Below are 24,466 nucleotides of genomic sequence, written 5' to 3'. Positions count from 1 at the left end.
GGGTTAAGGGGATAATACTAAAAGGTCTAATGTGCTATAAAATAAGTCACAAAAGGATACATGCCATTTATGCAAATTAAAAATGCAGAACAATATAATTTATTATTTGTAAATGTAAAATGCTAGAAATTTAACACCATACATAGAAAAACCCCCCACAAATTAAGGATATTACCTTTGGATAAAGAGGATAAAGGGGAAATAGAAGAGTGGGAAGCTTTGACTGTTTATGAGATTTTTTTTTCTAAAATAAAGACCTGAAGCAGCTATGGCAAATGATAGCAGTTGTTAAATCTGGATGGTGGGAACATGGTTATGTCACAATATTCCTTGTTTCTGTCTGTATGTTTAAAATATTTCAAAATTAGAACTTTAAGAAATATAAAAACATAAACACTTTGCCTGCCTGCTTGCCTGCATGTCTGAATAAATGAATGCATGCAAAAGTATTAAGAATTTCTCCAATAGTTATACTGACTAGATATTAACATGTTAGTCTTTAGCATGAGCTATATTTTTGTGTTCAAATTTACAATTTAATCATAATCACTGTGAAAAATAGAAGAATATTTAACAGTTGAAAGATAATATTTTCCTGGAAGTGAAAAGAATGAGGATAAGCAAGACAAGTTCTGCTGGAAAGGTTATTTGAAATAGGGATTAAGTATTTTGACCCAAAACAATAACAGTGTTAATATTGAAAGCTACACACTGAGGAGTAAAATTTCTGGGAGTTGTTAGAACTGTAATTTTATGGTTTTTCTAAAAGGTTTTATTTATTTGACAGAGAGAGAGGGGAAGAGAGAGAGAGAGAGAGAACAAGTGCAGGGTGGGGGCAGCAGGCAGAGGGAGAGACAGAGGGAAAGGTAGGCTCTCAGTCAGGGAGCCCAGCATGAGACTCAATCCCAGGACCCAGGACCGACTGAGCCACCCAGGTGCCCTGTAATTTTATATTTTAACATCAGATTGTATTGGTGGGGGTGTGTTTTTAGTATTTCTGAGTCACTATACCTTATTTGATGTACATATCCATGGGTGTTTCATTTTATTTTACGAAGTTTATAATTTAAAAAGTAATATATGGGGACACCTGGGTGGCTCAGCAGTTGAGCATCTGCCTTTGGCTCAGAGCCTGACCCCGGATTCCCAGGATCGAGTCCCACATCGGGCTCCTTACATGGAGCCTGCTTCTCCTCCCTCTGCTTGTGTCTCTGCCTCTGTTTCTGTGTCTCTCATAAATAAATAAATACAATATTTTTTAAAAAGTAATATGCGCTTACTGTATAATAAAATCAAATTCCAAAATAAACAACCATATTTCATAACACAAAGACACTATTATTAACATTTGACTTCTCTTAGTACTTTTATATGCATACCTTTATTTTTAAATTAATTACAATCGTAACATATGTAAACCATTTTTCACAGCTTCTGAAGTTTATTTTGAGACTTATTTTCAGAATTAGAATCTAGCAATTAAATTTAGTTTTAAAAGATTGGTTTTTTAAGGTTTGCGTCAAGGTGGCAAAAACTACAGAAAAGTTTGATTCAGAAAAGTACATAATTATTTATAGACACTAAAACTTTCAGAAAGATTTTTTTTTTCACACTAAGAAAGTACTGCAGTTGAAGTCTTTCTCTGACTTTACAGCTGGATGGAGAGCAGGGTGGACCTCACAAAGCAGGTGTTTACCTCTGCCCTTTCAGTCTTCCTCGAAGGATTGCTTAGGAATAAGAGTGGAAGAAAAAAAAATCAAGCAAATTAAGTGTTAAGTCGGATTTCAGATTTGGGTTCCGAAAATTTTTGTATCTCTGAGAAACCAGAACATTCCTCCTCACCAAATACTATATAAGTGATCAAGTGATAGTACAAGCTGCCGCAAAGACAATGCAATTTGTACTCTATGTGAGGAATTGTAGAACACTGTGATAAACACATCTATATCCCAAGGATCCCTAGTCTTGATTTGATCTATACTGTCTCTAAGTTTGATCTAGTTGTAGTTTTGGCTTCTGCATACATTTGTTTTGTAAGAAAACTCAGATTTTGTGGAACAAAACAGTGAATCCATCAGTGCAATAAGCTTCAATATTTTGATAAAAAACAACTTAATGCTGGGTTCCCAACTGTGCTAAATCCCTCTGAAACATTTAAGCTGCTCTAACATTGATGACTAATTGTTTCAGGATATTTGGGGAAAAATATATTTAATTTCTATGAGCTCAGATTGCATGGCAGGTAAATCAGTCCACAAACATCTGTTCTTTCTCTTCCAAAACAAATTGTTCATCATTTCACTTGTTTAAATAAATATTTAATTACATATTAAATATATAATTATTTTTGCTAAATAACACCTAATCAAGAAAAGGAAGAGGATTGATACATATATCATATATACTTATATATATGATATCAAAAATATATATTTTCATATATATATATGAAAGAAACCCCACCCCAAACATAAGTCAATTAAGGCATTCAATTTGAAGTTTTCATTCTTCACTCATTTTGGTTAATGAAGGTTTTACGTTATTACACATAAGTGTGCTTGTGTGTGTGTGTCTGATGTTTTGATATAGTATTCTCTTAAGGATCTACACCTGTGCTGTTATCAAGTTCAGTATCCTCTAGACACATATGGCTACTCAGCAAATATGGCTAGTGCAAAATGAGATAAATATAAAACACGTATTGGACTTTAGGAAAAGTAATAAGAAAAAAATTCATATGATATTTTTCATCAATATTGTATATGGATTACATCTCAAATGATAATATTTTGGATATATTCAGTTAAATACATTATTAAGGTCAATTATGTCTTTTCTACCTTTTTAAATGTGATTACTAGGAAATTCAAATTATAGGGATTTAAACTTTAAACACATATTTATGGTCAGCACTATATTTCTATTGATCGGAAACACAAACAATTACTAGGGTACACATAAAATGCTATAGTATCTTCTTTTTTTGAACATAGAAATCTAAAAATATTTATGTCTTTGTGCATACCTAAATGGTTATTTTAATTCCAAATTAATTTTGTTACATTTCTGCCAGGACATGTACAGCATCTAAGTGCTACACTTATCAGTAGTCACTAAGAGATGCTTATGACAAATTTCAACAATTTGCGCTTATACATTTTGTTATTTTCACGTCCAATTACCTTAGAGTTTATGGCATATTCTATTCAATATCCATGTTGAGAGCTTCTACCTGGGACTGAAGAAAAGAATTATTTTTTACCTTATTTTTTTTATTGAGGAATATAGTTGAGATTTTAAAATATAATTATGGATGCCAAATTGTCCCTTTATATCTAATAATGCCTGATTTGTGGGAGAGAGCATAGTGTGTGTGCCAATCAATCCTCTCAATAAATCCCAGAAATATGCAGCCTCTCCCAGCCAGACACAACTCTTCTGGATCCAGGTGGGACTTGCCCTGCACAGTAGTCCTCCTAAACACCCCTCCTCAAAGAGCAAAGCTCAGAGGAATGGATAGAACTCACTCTCAGCCAGCAAGAGGAAGAAAGCAGGTAGCGTTGGGACAGCCACATCTACTCAGTCTTTCTCAGTTTAACTACCAGTGAAGTCACTTGATTTTTGGAGAAGCGTGCACACAGAAGCACAAGTAGTCTAGGAGTGGTGCTCTTTGCTCAGGCTTGGTAAGAAGAAAATTCTTGGAGTGAAGCTGTAATCCTACTGTCAACCTATAAAATGGGAAAAAATAACTTTTTCCTTAAAATTAATGACTATCATTTATATATCTTCACAGATCTCATAATATTTCTCTTAAGTGTGTTAATATATAATCCTTACAACTCTGATTTCAGTAGTCATTTCATTTTCATCTGGAAGACAAGAAATAGAGTCTCTGAGAGTTTAAATCGCTTGCCCGCTATTACCTAGTCAGAAAGTGGAAGATACTTTTACCAAATTCTGCTTGCTGTTCTGTCTGTTGCATCTTCATTAAAATTAAACATAATTTCTCAAAAACTCCACAAACAATTGGGTCCAGACTTGTAAATGAAATGTATCAGGATGGTGATTATGATTATTGAAAACAAAATGAAGAAAAATAGATCACCTTTCTCCTTTGGTTCTGTTACAGTGGTAAAGAGAAATTCCAAACTTTTTGAACATCATTTATTTTATTTCTAGAATCAGTGCAAAATTAACTGAAACAACTACTCTTAAAATAATATTAGTTATTATTAATACTGACATCTAGTAAGTTTTTCTTAAAAATTAAAAATCTTACTTCTCTAAAATTACTTATAGTCAAACTTCATATTTTTATTATTTTTATCACATTGTTCTGCATATGGGACACCATAATGGCTATGATTTCATAGATGAAAATGAATTCTTGCAGAGCAAAGCAAAATATTTTACAATGCATTTATTTTTATTTAAGAATGGCAATACAGATAATTTGAGGTTAAAGAAATCTGTAGCTTTTCTCTTGATCTATTGATGTTTTGGAAGGCTGTTACAAAATTACCTTATAATCTTTGAAGTTTAGTTTTATTTATTTATTTTAAAAATATTTTATGTCTTTATTCATGAGAGACACAGAAAGAGATGAAGAAACATAGGCAGAGGGAGAAGCAGGCTCCCTGCAGGGAGCTTGACGTGGGACTCGATCCCAGGACCTCGGGATCACGCCCTGAGCCAAAGACAGATGCTCAACCACTGAGCCACCCAGGTGCCCCTAATCTTTGAAGTTTAATCCGAAATTTTCCATTTTGTTTTTTTCCAGAAGTTTAATTAAAGAAGCTATATTTAAAACACATACATTTTTTTGTTGTATTCTATTTTGCTTCCTCTGTTGCTGAACTATGTGATTTCAACAGCAGTATTATTTTAATTTATGTGTCCTAAGCTAAAAAAATGCTGCATGTTATTTGCACAGTCTGTTGGGACTTATGTTGTAGTTTTTACTCAGGCAAATCCTTTATCGATTTCAATTTTTGCGTGATTAAGAATGATAGACCCATTTCTATTAATATCTCGGTACAATTAGGTCATAGAGCAGGAGGATTTTTAGTTTTTTTTACATGATTATAAAAGCTTAAATTTCTAAGACCTTTGTTATACCAGGAAACCTATTTGGCACTTATTTCTTTTCATTTCATACCATTATTGACATATAATTTAATGATGGAAGATTCCTAATGCATTTGTTGATAAATAGGAGACCAGCCTTTCTCTCTATAGGATTACTGTGTTTTATCTTTTCTTCATTAAATTGTCAAGGCTTCTCTCCTCAATCACAAGTACATCCTGTACAATGATGTACAACAATGATTGGTGATAGAAAAGTGCAGTGGAGAGCATTTCAATTTTTGAACTTCCTGGTTTTGGGTTTTAGTTAATTATTCTACAATTGATGTGCATGCAGGGATGTCATTGATCCCCATCTCCCAAATGCCTCATTTACTGTCTGATATTAGACTGGGCATTCAGGGTGGTATGTTAACTCTCTCAGGCCAAAAGAACACTATTTAGTGAATTATAATGGAGCTGTTATTATATTTAGGTTTTTTTATTCAGGTCATTTATGGCAAGCTTCGGAGATGATGCCACGACCCTGTATTATTGGCCAATTATTCTATCAATGTATGCCCCAGCCATAGTCATGATCACAGAATTACAAAGCAGAATGAAAGCTTCTGCTCAAACAGCATCATTTTAGGGAGGCATAAATTGTAGTCCAGAAAGATTAAAGACTTTGTGACATCATAAAAGTAATGACATATCTGGGGATAAAAAGACCCGACCTTTAATACATTGTTTTTGGAGAATCCAAGGTTATCGCACTTACTGATGTGTGATATTTGGCAAGTTGTATAACTTATTAGGTCTCAATTTCATCATATACTCTTTATTGATAATGAGCACTTCTAAGGTTTGTGTGACAAAAATAGCAGATGTACAGTAATTAAATTTCTTTCCCTTATTTTTGTTGTTTCAGGGAAACCCACCATCAGATTTTGAAAATTCTTCTTTTGGGCATATTACCTTTATGATTGTGAAGTAAGCAGATTTTGTTAAAATTATTCTTTTTAGTCAGAGTTAAAATACTCTAATTATTAAATACTTGAGTTTTTAAACTCAAACTCAAACTCAATTATTAAATAATTGAGTTAAAATACTCAATTATTGTTGGTGGGTGAGTGGAGAGAAAAACAGAAAGGATTTGAGGAAGTTGGCATTTCAGTCCCATTGCATTAGAAATAAACCACAGCTAGAAATAGGTTGTGTATTTCTTTGAGTGGAAGATTTTTTGTAAAATTTTCCCTTTTTTCATCATATTTCTATGAACACGAATAAGTGAGTGCTGATTCACTTGTCCTCTATATCGCTCCCTTTGCCTCTTCTCTATTTGATCTTGTAAGCATAGGATCCTGGAATCCTCTTATAATATTTTTTTTCCCCATAGAGGAAAAACTTAGTCCTGTATATGATATTGGTGAGATAGCTCAAAAATGTCAAAATTCAATCATTTGATTGCTGACTTGGATTGCTGTTCAAGAAATACAATATAATTGTTGAAATCATTTATTTGAAATGGACTTTAAATCTTATGACTATTTGAATATTAAAATAGTTGAATGTATCAAATCACCTTCATTCCCATTGTTGTCTAATTATAGAGGAGGAATTTCAGAAGCTATATTTATAAAATATCAGACAAAAATGGTTAACCTCAGTCTAGACCTGTGGGTTGTTGAGGTACCAAAGCATTAGGAAGAACATAAGATGAATGTGCCAACAGAACTCTTCCTAATAAGAAGCAAAGAAGTTTTAACGTTTTAAAATGGAAGTTAAATGTCTTAAAAAATGTAATTTTTTACTTAAAAGTAAGGTTATTATAATGGCTAGTATGGAATACACACCAAGTTTTTAAGACAATAATTATAGACCAAGTTTATTTGAATTAGAAATTCATTAATGATAGGTTTGTTTTGAAAAAAGTGTAATAAAGATATTCAGATAGCATTAGAAACATTAATTTATGATCCCCAATGGATTGTTTATACAAAAGCAACATAATTGCCTAATGATAATTCTTATTTTTATAACATTTATGATTATATGGTAGTTGATGGGTAGCCAAATATTATCATGTCATCTTCGAACCATCCCTTGAAATAAGATATTACAATTATTTTTATTTTATACATGAGGTAATAGGTTCAGAAAGATTACATTTCCCAAGGTTACCCAAGCTGGAATTTGAGCGCAGCAATTCTAGTTCCAATCAAAATCTTTGATTTTATATCACACCCTAATGCAATACATAAGAAACACTTGATAATGTGATGAGAGAAGTAAAATGAGAATTTAAAATCTGGGTTTTGGTCCTGACTGTGTCATTAACTCAGTGCTGAAGGAGCATACGAACTTTTGGATCTGCAAAGAGAAAACTGAAGCCCAAAGTGCTTACTTTGCCCAAGTCACTGTTTAGAGTTTCATAGACTGTCCTTACCTTGCAATATAAAGAGTATACTAACTACAAATTAAATAAAATAAAATAATTATTTGAAGCAAATAAGTTATATCAGGAAAATTTTTAAAGAAATATATCTGGGCAGTAAAAAAAGTGATACATTGGAGCTCAAAAAGAAAATGCAGAACAAAACAAAAAACACATTCTTTTGTTATATGCAGATGACCAATGCAATCATCTTCCTAGTCTTATGTTTCTACATTTTCTCCAGAAAATGGATTAATCATCTCTTTTTAAATTCACATTTCTTAATTCTGCCTTCCTTATCTCTTCTTATGACCTGGTGTCTTACTAGATAGTCAAGTAGATTGCCTACAAAGAAAGAGATATTTTTTAGCTAAAATATCTATTGCCAGGTAATTTCCATACTCAAAGCTCAATTTATATGGTTCATAAAAGGACTTTTGGTAGCGAATATTGCCAGAACAAAGCGCGGATTTAATGTGCTTTCTGATTCCAGTGAGATTCTGAGTCGTGTTTCTGCTTGGGCACATATATGAAAATCCTTTTCCTGTCTCCATGCCTCACTGCTTACTCCCAGGCTTTCTGAGTGTCTCTTATCATTGGTTACTCAGAGTGTGGTCTACTGACCAGCAACATTGGCATTTCTTTGTAAAAGGCTTGCTGAAGACCTTCTATACTTACTGAACAAGAGCAGTATTTCCAGATAGTTCCCATTCATATTAAAGTTTGAGAACCACTGTTCATTGTTATTCATCATCTCAAAGATAGACACCTTTTCATTATTATAGCTCTTTGGACCCATTTCTCTAAGTCCTCCATGTCTTGTTATATGGATAGTATTTTCATCTGACTTATTTCATTTAGCATAATGTTCTCTAGATCAATCCATGTTCTTGCAAATGACAAGATTTCATTTTTTTATCACTCAATAATATTCCAGTGTGTGTGTATGTGTCAAATCTTTATCCATTCACCTAATTATGGGTGGGATTTTTGAAAATATCCATTTAGTACTCATGCATGGCTCATGTTCTAATGAGTATTGCAGGATGTAGAATGGGTTAGAGAGAGGGTTGATATTTTTTTAAGCATAGATTGTGCTGTTTATGCCTTTTTTCACTGGCTTATAGATTAGAAAAGAGACTCAGAGGAATAAAATGGTCTATTCATAGGCACAGGGTCAGCTAGTTGCAAACTTATTACCAAGATTTCTGTTGAAAAGTTAAAGAGACTTGAGTAGACACTAAATGCCCTAATGTGCTAACAATATGGTCTCTCTTGGATATTTCATGTAATCTCTGCAAAGCAGGTAGAAAAACCATGGAAAGATTGCTTTTTAAAGTGTGGGGCTGTATTGCCAAGGCAACCTCACATTCATTTAGTCCTTGCATCTCTTTGAGCATGATAAAATTTTACCCAATATATTTTTATTGGGTCATAAATGCTATTCAAGTGAAGCCTATGAATTTAAAAATAATTGATTATGTATGAAAACTTTGTATGGTGACAGATGGTAACTACTCTTATTGTGGTGGTGGTGAGCATTTCATAATGTATATATAATTGCCTAATCACTATGTTATACACCTGAAACTAATATAATATTGCATGTAAATCATACTGGAATTAAAAATAATAAAATAAAAATAATTGATTATGAATTTTACATAGGAAGAATGGAAAATTTTGAATTAAATCATAAGCAATTAGCAAATGCCTTGTGCTTTTAAGGCAATTTCATCAGAATTCCATAGATGACCATTTTGAGGTTCAGTACATATTAAGTTCTAGAAAGTAAAGCCTCTCAAATTTTTGAATAAGAGTTTCATCAGCTTTTCTTGGCTAAATGCAAAGCATTTAATCTAGATAGCCTATGTAACTCTAAAAGCTGTTTGCTAAAAAATAAAAGATTACACTGGAAAGAAAAAACAATGGACTGTATTGTGAAGCTCAACTAAAAGGAAGTTGACTCCAGGTTTGCGATTTTCTTTTAGTCAAATCTAACCAAAAAAAATTCTGAACCTTAGCTTAAAAAAATTACTTACAATCAAAAGAAACTAAGTGAATTTTCTCACTTTGGTAATCAGCTTTGTGAATGAGAGTTGTATATATGAAAGATTCACCAAATAGAGAGAAGCACAGTAGCGATACTAGCAGTATTTCAATGTGAGGAGTAACCATCCTGTAATCTTGATAAAACAATACAGAATAAAAGAAAGAGCTTCTTGCTCTAAAATATAATGAGACTCCTCCTTTCTACCCCAAAAGATAAATCCCATATTCTGTCTCCACACCTTCAAAAACTATGTTCTGAGGTTCTTCCCTCCTGTTCATCTCTATCTGAATTTTGTGTGTCACCCACTAAAAACCTACACATTCATTAAAAGTCCTCTCAAAAGCTACATGGGCCATGATGGAAGCACTCCCTAACCCTGACCCCAGTGGATTCACAACAGTTGCCTCTATGGTTCCACAGCTGCTGCTGCTGCTTCTTCTTTTAAAGATTTTATTTATTTATTAGTGAGAGAAAGCAAGCACAAGCTAGCGGGGTGAGGGGCAGGACAGAGGAAGAGGAAGAGGAAGAAGTAGGCTCTCCCTGAGCAGGAAGCCTGACACTGGGCTTGATCTAAGACCCTGGGATCATGACCTGAGCCAAAGGCAGATGCTTAACCCAGTGAGCCACCCAGGCACCTCATCACAGCTACTTCTTTGTTACACAAAATTAAAACACTTTCGTGGCCAATGGCAAATGACATTTTGTGATATGTATGTACTTATATCTCTATCTGTTCCCTTCCAATAAATTTGAAAGCAAAGAAATTACCCGATTAATCTTTCCAGTTCCCACATTATCCAACCTATTCTTAGCAATACTATGCTCAATAAATGTTTGTTCTGTTGCATTCACACTAAAATGTCTATGTCTAATCATATGTTTTAATATAAGGTTATTATGGTTAGAAAATAATCAATTTAGAAAGAGGTAGAACAAGATCACCCGGGAAATGATGCAGAAAAATGTACAGAAATAGATGTCATGAGGAATGAAAATAATCTCCTAATTGCTAATTTATAGAAGGTAGACAATTAGCTGGCCTGCTGCTAAAGTCATCGCTAGTGCATTATGTAAATGGTTGATATTTTCCACTATAGAAGAATTTATGATATTATTGTGTTTCTCCAGTTCAGGAAATGATGTAAGTAATTGAACTGTGACAACTCTGTTTTCATAAATTCCTGAAGCCTATTGAAGTTACATCTTCAGCTCTGGAAGATTATAAATCTTTCTTAACCAGAATTTTGAAGTGGTTTTTAACTTGCATTACACAGACGAAATTTATTACTATACACACACACACATTCCCAAAGACTAAACACCAGTCTAAAATCTTTCTATTTAATTCCCTCATCAAACCAGATAATTTTAAACTTCATTGTTTACTTTTTATTCTGTGTGCTATAAAAGATTGGTTATGTTGTACATACTAAGCAGATTTCTTCTCTGATCTTGCTATCTTGATATCTTCTCATCAGAATAATTGCAACTTTATATTTTGAAAAATTTTAAAATATGCATTAAATTTTCCAATGAGGAATCCATTATTTTTGTCTTTTTTTTGAAGCTGAACAGAGGAGAATTTATAACAGCCTAAAAAGAAATTAAGGCTGAGTAGAACATATATTCTGCTGAATTTAGTGATATCAACATGAGTTATTTCTTTTTTTTTTTTTTTTTGCATCTATGTTTTTTATCATGGATGCATTCTGACCAAACATAAATGAATTTTTCTTCATAGATACACAGCATTGTTCTCTTAAAATTAAAAAAGAAATCATGTCATAAAGTTTATGTGGCAACAAATAGCTTTATTTATCTTCATTAGATAATTAATTTGTAAATATATTATATAATTTCATTAATAACAATGAAGACTTTCCTTTATATTTTATTGCCAAAGATGTTCTCTTACTACATGTTTTCTTTGTAGTGAAAAGTATGTCTTTTAGATTTGCTTTTTAAAATATATTATTAATATTTTAAATGTATTTTTTATACTTTATTCAATCTTCTTTCTTCACATAGTGTTTGATTTCTTCTGTTGTTGGAACTTATCCTTAAATATATTGCTTCATGTGTATTAGAACTATAAATATCACTTCTATTATACTGCTTTATTTTCTTGCACTTAAAATTTTGCCTTTTTTTTTTTTCCTTTTTTTTGGTCTGTCCTTGAATAATTATTTATTCTCTATCATGTTTGTTGAATCACAGTTCACACTTTGTAACACTTAAGAGTTTGAAAGTCAAATTGCATTCCAAATTGTATATTTCTGAAAACCTCCTAAATATGAACATAAGTTCAAAGTTGGGAAATAAAGCTGACTTAATTTTGTTTTTTACATGGCACTCATTTTTACAAAAAAACAACTAACTCTTACTTCCTCATGAAACTTTCCCAAGTATACCCTATGATTTTTTCCCCTTGAATTCCTATAGGATTTCTCTCCATGTATTTTTTTAATGGTATCTTCTAATTTTTTTTACAAATTTTAATATAAACGGATAAAATTACACAACCTTTGAATTACAGTTAAGGCTGTTTTTGGTATTTCAATCACTATCATCCTATGATTATATACTGAGATATTTACCATATTAATGAAATAATGAGATGATTTTTGTAAAATATGTCATCAGTTTGACCTCTATGGACCATGTCTGAGGGATCATAAGCAGAAGTAATTTACAATTTCTTTGTATCAGTTATTTTGATTCAGTGCATATGTTAATGATAATGTTTAAGATGGACAACAAAGCAGTGTGCACTGTTTAGTTTTAGTATCCTCTTATCTATGTCTTAATGCCCCAGCAACGAATTTTCAGTTATCTAATAATTAAAACATTAGATAGGCTATCTTCATCAGTGCAAAAGGACCTTTTCCCTCTTGGCTGTCTAATCAAAGCCACTTTCCTTCTGTTGAAGTACTCCCTACAGAGGCTACAAGTCACAGAATGTATGAAGATTGCCCTGACATCTGCTTCTTCCTCAGTATAGCATTTCTGCTGGAACAAAATTATGAATTAAAAATTTTATTGAGGCAAGTAAAGGAGTTGTGAGCTCACTGAATCCTACCTAAGTGAGAAAAAAAAGTTGTATGCATAATTATACCAGAGAAGAACCTCAGTTGTTCTCTACAACCAGGCCCTCAATTCCCTCAGTTGTAGTATCGTTATTATTTAAGATTGTATGTATGTATGTATGTATGTATTTGAGAGATAGTATGAGAGAAAGGGAGAGTGAGCATGTGCATGAACAGGGGGAGGAGCAAAAGGAGAGGGAGATAGTGTCCAAAGCAGACTCATTGCTAAACATGGAGACCATCTGAGCTGAAAATCAAGAGTCGGACATTTAACCAACTGAGACACCCAGATGCCCCATTAATTGTAGTATCTTTTGGTTCTTATCATTGTGATTGCTTTAAGTCACAGTTTTAAAATGATAACACATATTCACAAAGCCTCCAGTAGGTTTCAGACATTGTGTTATCATCACATTTAACCAACCTATATGGTTTAACCCCTATCCATACCCAGAGTAGGTTTTATGATTCTGTTTAGAAAAGATAAATTGAAATAACTTGGTTTAGGTCATTGCAATAACAAGTTCTATAATGAGAATTCAAGTGTAAAATTTGTCTTTCTTCAAACTCACATTCTTGACTAAACCATGTTGCCTCCACAAATCTTCTCAAACATAGTGTGAACTAATAGCAGGTTTCTTTTTTTTTTTTTTTAATTTACAATATTATTCTTTACATTTATACTACTGTGACAATTGGAGAAAATTAGGTAATTCCCATTTTGGAATATTAATTTTGAATCTAGAGACAGCCAAAGGATTCAAATATATCTTGTGAATATGTTTTGACTTAGTTTTCCAGGCCTATTGTTGATATCAATGTTACCAATATAGATCCCTTTAAATCTTTGGAAATGAACGTAAATACCTTTTTGATCATTTTTTAGCTTTCACTGTCATTTTAATTTGAGATATATCATTTATAATCTGACATTTTGATTATGTCTTTAAACGGCTACAATATATATCATATTCAGTCAACACAGACAGTATAATCAGATAAATGGAGTAATTCTCTGTCATCACATTGTATTGATGCTGATAATAACTCAAAACGTTCTATGAGGTTATTCTCTCTAAGCTCGATAGAAATATTGTTGCTGTTCTTTACCATGTCCTTTTAGATAGCACCTAAATATTTTCATTCATTCACTCATTGCTACTGTTGCTCGTAGGACAATAATTCTCAAACACTGTTGACTCACAACTCATCTGAGGAGTTTATAACTGGTGCCATCTCAGAGACTAATTCATTTGACAAATCTAGCCATTCTGAGGCATATTAATCCAAGGTCAGTCACTTAGCAAATAATATTTATTTAGTGAAAAACATTAGATTCGTTTCAAAAGCATATATTCCTGCCTTTGAATATTCTTAAATATATTCAGGGAGATGAGATATACACAGATTTTAGGATATCTGTGAGACAATAATCAAATAGTATTTTTTGAGTACTTTCTAACAACCATAATTTTCAAAGCACATATTCTTCATTGCCTTCATTTCAACATTATTTTCCCTGATCATTTTCATTTAGGGGTATATAGAAAGGCCGTTTTAAATCTTTTTCTATACATAGTATGGAGTATTGACAGCTGGTTGAGAGGTAAATAGTCCATAAATATAAAAATTATTACTATTAGGGTTAAATATCTTATAACTTAGTTTATTCTATAGATATTTTTGTCTCTTAAAAATGATTCTATCCTTAGAATTTTGAATTCTAAAGAATTAAATTGCTATATTTAATTAGCATAAAGCCCAGATAAAAATGTGGTTTATTCATTTTCAGTTTATTCCTTGTTCTAATTTTGGGAATAAGTCATCACAAATGTGGTAAAATATTAACTTGGATTTTATAATTACATGTATTTCATTCTGATATATGCATACCATCTGGGTTTATTTGGCATGCAATATGAAAAGTTAAGTAATCTTTACCAAACTAAAAGTTATTGAAATATTTATGAAGGTTGACATGTATCTTTCATCACTAACAAAATGAATGCAAATATCAAAGAAGATATCTGAGGAACTCACTATGGGAAAAATAAACAAATGAATAGTTAATCATGGGAGAAATAAGCAGGATTAACAACTACAGGCATGTAGAAGATCTTTTGTATTAATTATAGCCAAGTTTTGATGTGTCTCATTAAATTTCAGTCACAATTTTTTTTCAGAGGAGCTAATTTAAGTGGTTTTTGCATTGAGCATTGTTGAAATGTTTAAAATCTGGACAATGGGCTTGAATCAGAGTGATGGTAAACAATGTCATGTTTTCTGGGTGCCATAGGGATGAATGTCAGCCTGACCTAATTTGAAACCTCGTTAATGATGTGAGAGTCGGAGCAAATAGTGTACTAATGAAATTCTGAGATGAACTCAGATTGGCAGGTAGTGAAACCATGACTAAAAAAAATAATGGCCATTGTGTAAGACAACCTTGAACAAGTGGAATCTTGGCAAGAAAGTTAAACACATTTAATTTTTAAAATGGGATACAGCTGAAGAAATTAAGGGACACTACAGTGTGAGCTCAAGCCTTAAACGGCAGTTTGGAATTAAATAACCGTAAATATCTAATTTCACAACAAAGTAGTTCCATAGATAGTACAGCATAACATTCAAAAGTTAAAAAACTTAATAGATTTGTTATATATACAGATATCCACATATCTATTTGAAAATCTACAGGAACTTTTCTGTACTTAGTACTCTGGATATATCTACATTATAGCCCCTCAGAGAATGAACTTTAAATCTTGTTATTGATGTTGGCTATCTCATTCCAAGAAAGTTGCATATGAAGTGGCAGGAGAGAAAGAAAAAGACCCATAAAAAGCAATTAGGGGAGGGGGGAAGGAATAAGAATTAGGAAAGAACAGCATTGGAATGACACCTTTGGGAAAAGAGAGAAGAATGCCTTCCTGGAATCATTTATATGAAAAAGAAGTAGGGAAATAAACAGTAAAACATGAAATTTAGAAGAAATATCATGAAAAGAGTGGTAAAATAACGGAAAGAGTAGTATTTACAAGTGAAAATAGTTTGAAAATAACATTCACTACAAAGATTATCTTTTCAGAGCACACAGATCTGTTTCTAAGTTATCTTACAAGCTCAACTGCCCTGTTTATTACTATCCTAGAATCCTTTCTGCTCTTCTAATTTAAATATTTCTGTGATATAAACCTAGAAAAATTCCCAAACACTACACATTAATAATTTTAAGCTTATTGAGAACCTATTGGTACATTTGTCGGTTACAGAGCACTTTTTGCCTTAGGCAACTTCTAAATTTATTTGGGGTTCTAGAGTTTGGTTGAGTTTTAAGAAAACCATGTACTAAAAATGCATTTGTTTAGGGCATGGGGAAGTGCTCTATTTTTGGTGTCATAGCAAATATATTTTAATGAATACTGAATTATAAACATTGTCAGGCAGATTCCATTAGTAAAGTTATCAACCAGGATTACCTTGGGTATATCCCTTAAACTCTTATATTTAATTGTGAAATCAGACAGGTGGAATTAGATGATACAATGACTCTAGGATTATATAGGGGGGAATAAGTCTTTTGTCCCTCTTATCCTCTAAGATCTTGGAAATAGAGACAATATTTTCAAGAACAACGAAAAGAGGGGGCATAGTATAACTAATCAGAACAGATTCTACTGTACAAGTTTAATGGAAATGAAATAATTACTCATCAGCTACCTAAACACTATATTAAGACAGTATAAATAATATTAGAAACAATCTAGAATTCTGAAGATTAATGAGGCTAAGTGTAGATATTTAAAGAGATTTAAGAATTTCCTCTAAATTAAATTATAAATAAGAAGGGTAGATCCTAAGGAAGAAGAAAGAAAAGAATGATAGTGTTCCTTTAGGGTCTACTGTTACTAAAGCCTAACTTTTAGCTCTTGTACTTAAATTTTTCATATGGAGTTTTGATGAATGCCACTTGGAGGCACTCTTATACTGTAGTACTGTGCAATTTATATTATCAGGATGTCATATAATGAAACTTGCAGTTTTTATTTCCTTTTTTAATTCTAATAATCACTTGGGGATGGGTAATTAACACTGGTTGTGGTATTTAAACTTTCACATGATTTATATTTATCACCTTGTAATTTTTGCTGTTGTAAATAATCTCCTGTTCATCTAATAAACCAGATTTCATTCATTCCTGTAGGGAATGGGGGTTTTAGGACAACACCAAAGAAATAACTTGAGGAAAAATTTTAGTTCACAAACTCATGTTTGTTTTCCAAATTAGAAATTATTACTTTTTTAAAAAAATTAATGTTAATTTAAATTTGCTATTATCCAAAGTAGAACAATCAATGAGAATTCAGAGGCACTCTTGATGAGAACCAATCTCTTTAATCATTTAAAAAAATTCTGGAAAATATAAGCATTTAACAAGATTATATTAAAATATCTGATAGAATACAATGGCATGTACTGGAATATACATTAAATTGATTTGCACTGGGAAACTAAAGCTCATAAGAAATTTTTAGAGGAATGGAATCATATTATTGGAGATTTTCTTACTTGTATTTACTTTTATAAAGTTAATTTATTTTAAAATTATATGAAAATTATTCATATACATGTGAAAACTAGGAATTGTTCATACTTTTCTTTGTTTCAACTATATTTGGAAGATGCTGAATGTTACATGAGTAAGGATATATATTTTGCCTCATTTCTACTTTAATCTGAAAATGAAATCTATAAAATAATGCATTAGAAGTAATTATATTTTACTATTACTTTTGCATAGGATAGTGTAATATTCTTATTATAAGTGATGCTATTATCACAATCAAGCTACAAAATTAAAATGTTTATTTTTACCAACATTTTAATTAATTGGTAATAGATAATACTGATTAGTATATTTAATTATGCATGAAATGAGTAAACAGTAACAGAACTTATGTGTATGTTAAGTTATATTTGAAAAATACTAAGATTTTATTTCTTTAAGCTCTTGTTAGTTCAAGAACATATTGAAAAAGCTGTGTTATTTGGATAGCTTGAGGGGGAATGAGTTTCTTCACTAACCTGACTTGTTGATTAAATCCCCATCCACAGTTTGGGCACTGGCTCACTCTTCACTTTCTGCATTCATTCCTTCTTACGATGGTTACTCATCTCCAGGGGCTTAACAGCTAAGGCATTCATGTTTGTCAGCACTATAAATCTTGCTTTGCCCTATTCTTACATATAATGAAACATTTCTTTAACTAACCTAGGAATTTGATTAATATTTGGACGGAAATCACAATCCTATCCTTATCCTATCTCTGTCCAAATATCTCTATCTCTATCTTTCTAAATCTTCTTTTTATCAGTTGAGGTTTTATTGGTTGAAGTTAATATATCATAGATTAAAAACTAACAATTAAGGGTAAAGGTTATTTATTTAAATTCATACATGAACTATGGTTCCACATAGTCACCAAAAACCTACTCTCTCTAGGAACTTAATGGAAAATTATATTTAGAGCTAAGAAAACCAAACTAGCGGTCTATTGAAGGAGTGAAGACATGGATTTTACTTCTTGATTGAGGAATTTTAAAAAATCACATTTAATGCAGGTTTTTATCAAATTTTCCAATCAAAAATAGACTCTAGCTTAAATAGAGAAATCCAATACCCAAATTGTAAATATCAAAACAAAATTTTTTAATTATAAATACATGCAGTTATTCTGTGGTGGCTCTGTCAGTTAAGCATCTGCCTTTGGCTCAACTCATGATTTCAGGATCCTGGAATGGAGCCTTCAGTCAGGCTCCTCGCTCAGCAGGGAGTCTGCTTGTCCATTTGCCCCTCTTTCTGCTCTTGTTCTCTCTTTCTGTCTCTCTTTCAAATAAATAAAATATTAAATATATATATATATATATATATATATATATATACATTCAACTTAGCATTTTGTATATTTAGAGATTTCTAATCCAACCAAATATATGTGTTCATTCTAATGAATAGTGATTTTCTTTTTCCAAGTTTAAAATTAAATGTGTTTTTTCTAAACTAACAAGAAAACATTTCCTAAATCTGTAATTTTCTGTGACTCTCCGATTTTCTGTTCCCTTACATATTAGGATGAGTTCGTTAGTGATCTAGTCTAATCCTCTGTGTAAAGCCTAAGGTATTTACCTTGACAGTATTCCAGACACATAAGAATCCAGCTAATGCCCAAATACACAGAGGAATAATTGACTGGCTCAGGAAAGTCCAATCATATGTTACCCAGAAACAATAGACAGAATATTTCTTAATTTTTTTCCAATTTTATTGAGAAATAATTGGGATACATCACTGTACAAGTTTAAAGATACAGCAAGATGATTGGATTTACATATGGTGTGAAATGATTACCACAATGAGTTCAGCTAATGTCCATCTTCTGATACAAATACAATAAAAAGAAAAGAAAGAAAGAAAAAAGGAAAAAAAAAAGGTTTTCTCCTCATGATGATAAATCCTAGAATTTACTCTTAACTTTTCTATATATCATATAGCAGTTAGTTAGTCATCATGTTGTGTGTTATACCCCTAGTACTTATTTATCTTATAACCAAAAGTTTGTACCTTTTGACTATCTACCTTCAATTTCCCCTCCCCACAATGTACATCTCATAACCACAAGTCTGTTCTCTTTTTCTATGACTTGAAGATTCCACTTAAAAGTGACATCATGGAGTATTTGTCTTTCTCCGAATTATTTCACTTGGCATAATGCTTTTCACATCCATCCATGTTGTCCCAAATGGTACCAATTTCCTTGTTTCTTTTATGGCTCAATAATACTCATATACATATACAAAGAGATGTATCTATCTCTTTGTCCATTGATAATCATTTAGGTTGTGTCCATGTCTTGACTATTGTAAATAATGTAGTGTAAATAATGCTGCTATGAATATGAGGGTAGATACATCTTTCCATTTAGTGTTTTTATTTCCCTTGGATATATTCCCAAAAGTAGAACTGTTGGATGATATGGTAGTTTTGTTTGTATTATTTGAGAATCTTCCATAGTGTTTTTCATAGTGGCTCTATCAATTTACAATCCCACTAACAATGCACAAAGGTTTCCTTTTCTCCACATTCATGCCAACATTTATTATCTATTATTATTCTTTTTGATGATGGCCATTCTACCAAGTGTGAGGTGATATTTCATTGTGGTTTTAATGTGCATTTCCCATATGACTAGTGATGGTCAGCATCTTTTCAGGTACCTATTGGCCTATATATCTTCTTTGAAAAAAAAAAAAATGTCTGTTCAAGTCCTTTGCCCATTTTTTAAAATTGCATTTTGTTTGTTTTCATTGAGTTGCAGAAGTTCTTTAAATATTTTGGATATTAACCTCTTATTAAATATATGACATGAAAATATTTTTCAAATCCTTGGGGTTTGTTTTGTTTTGTTTTGTGTGTTTTGTTTCGTTTGTTTTTACCTGTTGATGCTTTCTCTTGCTGCAAGCTTTTTGGTTTGAGGTAATCCCACTTGTTGATTTCTGGTTTTGTTTCTTGTGCTTTAGATGTCATATCCAAAACAGCACTATGAATGCCAATGTTAAGGTGCTTTATTTCTATGTTTACTTCTAGGAGTTTCATGGTTTCAGGTCTTACATTTAGGTCTTAATCCATTTTAAGCTTTTTTTTTTTTTAATTTATTTTTTTAATTTAAATTCAATTTGCCAACATACAGTAGAACACCCAGTGCTCATCTCGTCATGTGCCCTCCTTAATGCCCTTCACCTGTTTTGTTTTACTTTGTTTTTGAGTGGTTTGAAAGAGAAGGTCCAGTGTCATTCTTTTATATGTGAATATCCAGTTGTCCCAAGAACACTTATTGAAAGATTGTCTTTTCTCTATTGAATAGTCTTGGTTCCCTTGTCAGTATTACTTGACTATAAATACATGGGTTTATTTCTGGGATTGCGATCCTGTTCCATTGTCTATTTTTATGCCAGTTCCATACTGTTTTGACAACTATAGCTTTATAGTATACCTTGAAATCAGGAAGGATGATGCCTCCTGCTTTTGTTCTTTTTTAGTCAGGATTTCCTTGGCTATTTGGAGACTTTTGTGGTTCCATATGAATTTTAGGAGTTTTATTTGTTTTGTTTTGTTTTTTAAATTCTGTGAAATAAAATTCATTGGAATCTCTTGACAGAGATTGCTTGAATCTAGGGATGCCTTTTGCAACTACTGACATTTTAATAATACGAGTTTTTTCTAATCCATGAACATGAGATACCTTTACACTTATTTGCATCTTCTTTGATTTTATTCTGCAATGTCTTACATTTCAGAGTAGAGATTTTTCACCTTCTTACTTAAGTTTATTTCTAAGTACTTTATTGTTTTTGGTGCTATTGGAAATGTGACTGATTTCTTTATTTCCTTTTCAGATAATTCATTGTTAGTACATTGAAACGCTACTGATTTTTGTATGTTTATTTTATATCCTACAACTCTACTGAGTTCATCATAGATTCAAGAGTATTTTGGTTGAGTCTTTAGGATTTTCTATATATATATAAATATCATGTCAACTGCAAATTGAAATCATTTTATCTCCTTTCCAATTTTGATACCTTTTATTTCATTTTCTTGCTTGATTGATCTACATAAGATTTCTACTAGTATGTGGAATATGAGTGGTAAGAATGGGCATTGTTATTCTGTTCCTGATCTTAGAGGAAAACCTTTCAATCTTCTATCATCGACTATGATGCTAGCTGTGGGCTTGTCATGTATTGCCTTTATTATGCTAAAATATGTTTCTTCTGTGCCAAATTTGTTGAGACTTCATCATGCATGGATGCAGATGCTGTCAAATGCTTTTTCTGCATCTATTGAGATGACTGTATGATTCATTTTTTTCATTCACCATGTATTACATTGGTTGATTTGTGTATGTTGAACCATATTTGCATCTCAGTGATAAATACCACTTGATCATGGTATATTATCTTTTTGATGTGTTACTGAACTCAGTTTGCTAGTATTTTCTTCAGAATTTTTTAAAAAGATTTTATTTATTTATTCATGAGAGAAACAAAGAGAGAGACAGAGACATAGGCAGAGGGAGAAGCAGGTTCCCTGTGGGGAGCCCGATGCAGGACTTGATCCCTGGACTCTGGGATCACGACCTGAGCCAAAGGCAGACACTCAACCACTGAGCCACCCAGGAGTACCTTTCTTCAGAATATTTGCACCCACATTCATCAGGATTCATCATAGTTTTCTGTTCTACTTGTGTTCATTTCTGATTTGGGTATCAAGATAATACTGGCCCTATAAAATATGTTTGGAAGTGTTCACTTCTCTTTGATTTTTATGGAAGAGTTTGAGAAGGATTGGTGTTAATTCTTTAAATAGTAAAATTCACCAGTAAAGCCATCAGGTCCTGGGCTTCTCTTCATTGGTAGATTTTAGATTACTGATTCAATATTGTTACTCATAATTGGTTTATTCAGATTTTCTATGGCTTCGTGATTCAGTGTTGGCAAGTTGTCTATTTCTAAGAGTATTTCCATTCTTCTAGGTTGTCCAGTTTTTTGGTGTTTAGTTGTTTATAGTAGCCTTTTATCATCTTTTGAATTTCTGTGGTATCAATTATAATGTCTTTTTCATTTATAATTTTATTGATTTGGGGTTTTCTTTTTTATTCCTTGGTTAATCTAGTTAAAAGTTTTTTAGTTTTTAAAATTTTTTCTTTGGTTAATCTTTTTCTACTGTTTTTCTGTTCTCTATTTTATTTATTTATGCTCTAATCTTTATTATTTTCTCTGCTAATATGTTATCCTTTTTCTTGTTCTATAAAGTGCAGTTAGGTTGTTAATTTGAGGTCTTTCTTCTTTCTTACTGTAGCTATGTATTACTATAAAATTTCTTTTTAGAACTGCTTTTGTTGCATCCCACAAGTTCTGATATATTGTATTTCCATTATCATTTGTCTCAATGAACTTCTATTTCCCCCCTTAATTTCTTCTTTGATCCATTAGTTGTTCAGGAGAGTCTGTTTAATTTTTTATGTGATTGGAAATTTTCCAGATTTCCTCATTACTGATTTCTAGTTTCATGCCATTGTGGCCATAGAACATACTTGGTATGACTTCAATCTTCAATTTGCTAAGACTCTTTATGGTCTAAAATATGGTCTTTTCTGGAAAATGTTCCATGTGTGCTTGAGAAGAATGTATTCTGCTACTGTTGGATACAATGTTCTGTATATGTCTATAAATCCGACTGGTCTATAGTGTTATTCAAATCCACTGTTCCTTTACTGATTCTCTCTATATATAATCCATTCAGTATTGACTGAGACATTAAAGTCCTCAAGTGTTATTGTATTAATGTTATTTCTCCCTTTAGCCCTGTTAGTTTTTGCTTCATATATTTAAGGGCTACAATATTGGGTGTGTAAGTATTTACAATTGTATCTTCCTTATGTATTGACACTTTTATCATTATATAATAACCTTCTTTGTCTCTTTTTATAATTTTTAGTTTAAAATCTCTTTTGTCTGATATAAGTGTAGTTACACACTTCTTATTTTATCACCATTTGTTTTAAATGTCTTTTTCCATTGCTTCACTCTCAGTCTGTGTGTGTCTTTAAAGCTAAAGTGAGTCTCTTATAGACAGCACATTTTTTTATCGTGTGTGTGTGTGTGTGTGTGTGTGTGTGTGTGTTTTAATCCATTCAGCCATTGTATGTTTTTTATTTGGAGAATTTAATTCTTTTACATTTAAAGTAATTATTGACAGGTAAGGACTTAATATTGTCGTTTTGTTGTTTTCTGATTGTTTTGTACATCCAATCTACCTTTTTTCTTATCTTGCTGTCTTGTTTTGTGTATGTGTTTTAATACCTATTATGGTATTAGTTTGATTTGACTTATTTATTATGTTTTTATGTGTGTAATTACTACAGGATTTGTCATTGTGGTTGCCATGAAACTTACATAAAAAATCTTAATTTTCTCCAACAGGCTTTTCATTTGGATGGGGCCAGGAGCTACCCTGAGCCTCGGCTATGAATTATCCTCCTGCCTGTGTAGAGCATGAAAATGTTCCATACCTGGTACTAGTTATGCTCTGTGGGCAATCAATTCCATCTGTCCTCCTCTCAGCTCAAGTGTTGCTGGGCTGCACTGCTTCCAGGAGTTACCACCAGCTCTTCTGATCAGATAGGGTTAGAAAACTTTGTATAGTGGGTTGGGCTGTGATTCAGCTCCTTGGCTGGAGGTGGAAAAACAGGGGCCTAGAGCCAACAAAGCTCTTCACTTGAGGATCCAAATCAGGCATATCTACAACCAGACAAGCTCCCTAGTCAGGGTGTGTCCCCATCTTAGTTCTGCAGATGAACAATCTCCCAGTTGGGACTGTTACTTGGACACTGCAGGTGTGAACTCAATATGCCAATATCCATGTGCTGGTTGTTGCTAGTTCCTTCCCTCTTCTTTGTCACAATCAGATTCTCAGTGGTTGAGCTCCCAGATTCCTCTGCAATACCCATGGTGCAAGATCAGAGTAAAGGTGCCTATAATGCAACCCGAATTTGGGGGCTGGTTGTACCCCTTAAGTTTTCTTTTCCCACTGGAGAAACTGAAGGGTCACAGAAGATGTCTCCACATGGTGTGGTGCTAGCCTAAGGGAAGGACAATATATTCAATGTGCAACCTCTTCTCTTACCCTTCTAATAGAGTCTTTCCTGGCCTCTTTGGTGCAGACAGGGGTGGAGGAAGGGTTATTTCAGCCTTACCTTTGTGTTC

At 32.3% G+C, this 24,466-nt stretch overlaps 1 long non-coding RNA gene across 2 annotated transcripts; it reads right to left on the bottom strand.

Moving 5' to 3' along the window:
• Window positions 1-1,418: 1,418 nt before the first annotated feature.
• LOC111091074 lies at window positions 1,419-24,466 on the bottom strand. Of its 2 annotated transcripts, none has more exons than XR_005373823.1 (4): window positions 24,387-24,466; window positions 3,528-3,728; window positions 3,183-3,238; window positions 1,419-1,727 (listed from the first exon to the last, which is right to left on the bottom strand). It is a non-coding gene; the product is annotated as an uncharacterized LOC111091074 (long non-coding RNA). The 2 variants fall into 2 exon arrangements; XR_005373822.1 differs by lacking the exon at window positions 24,387-24,466 and adding an exon at window positions 23,773-24,278.

The sequence above is a fragment of the Canis lupus genome, chromosome 19 (genome assembly GCF_011100685.1).
Source record: "Canis lupus familiaris isolate Mischka breed German Shepherd chromosome 19, alternate assembly UU_Cfam_GSD_1.0, whole genome shotgun sequence".
Taxonomy (NCBI): Eukaryota; Metazoa; Chordata; class Mammalia; order Carnivora; family Canidae; genus Canis; species Canis lupus.
This window is presented reverse-complemented; position numbering and strand designations above follow the sequence as displayed.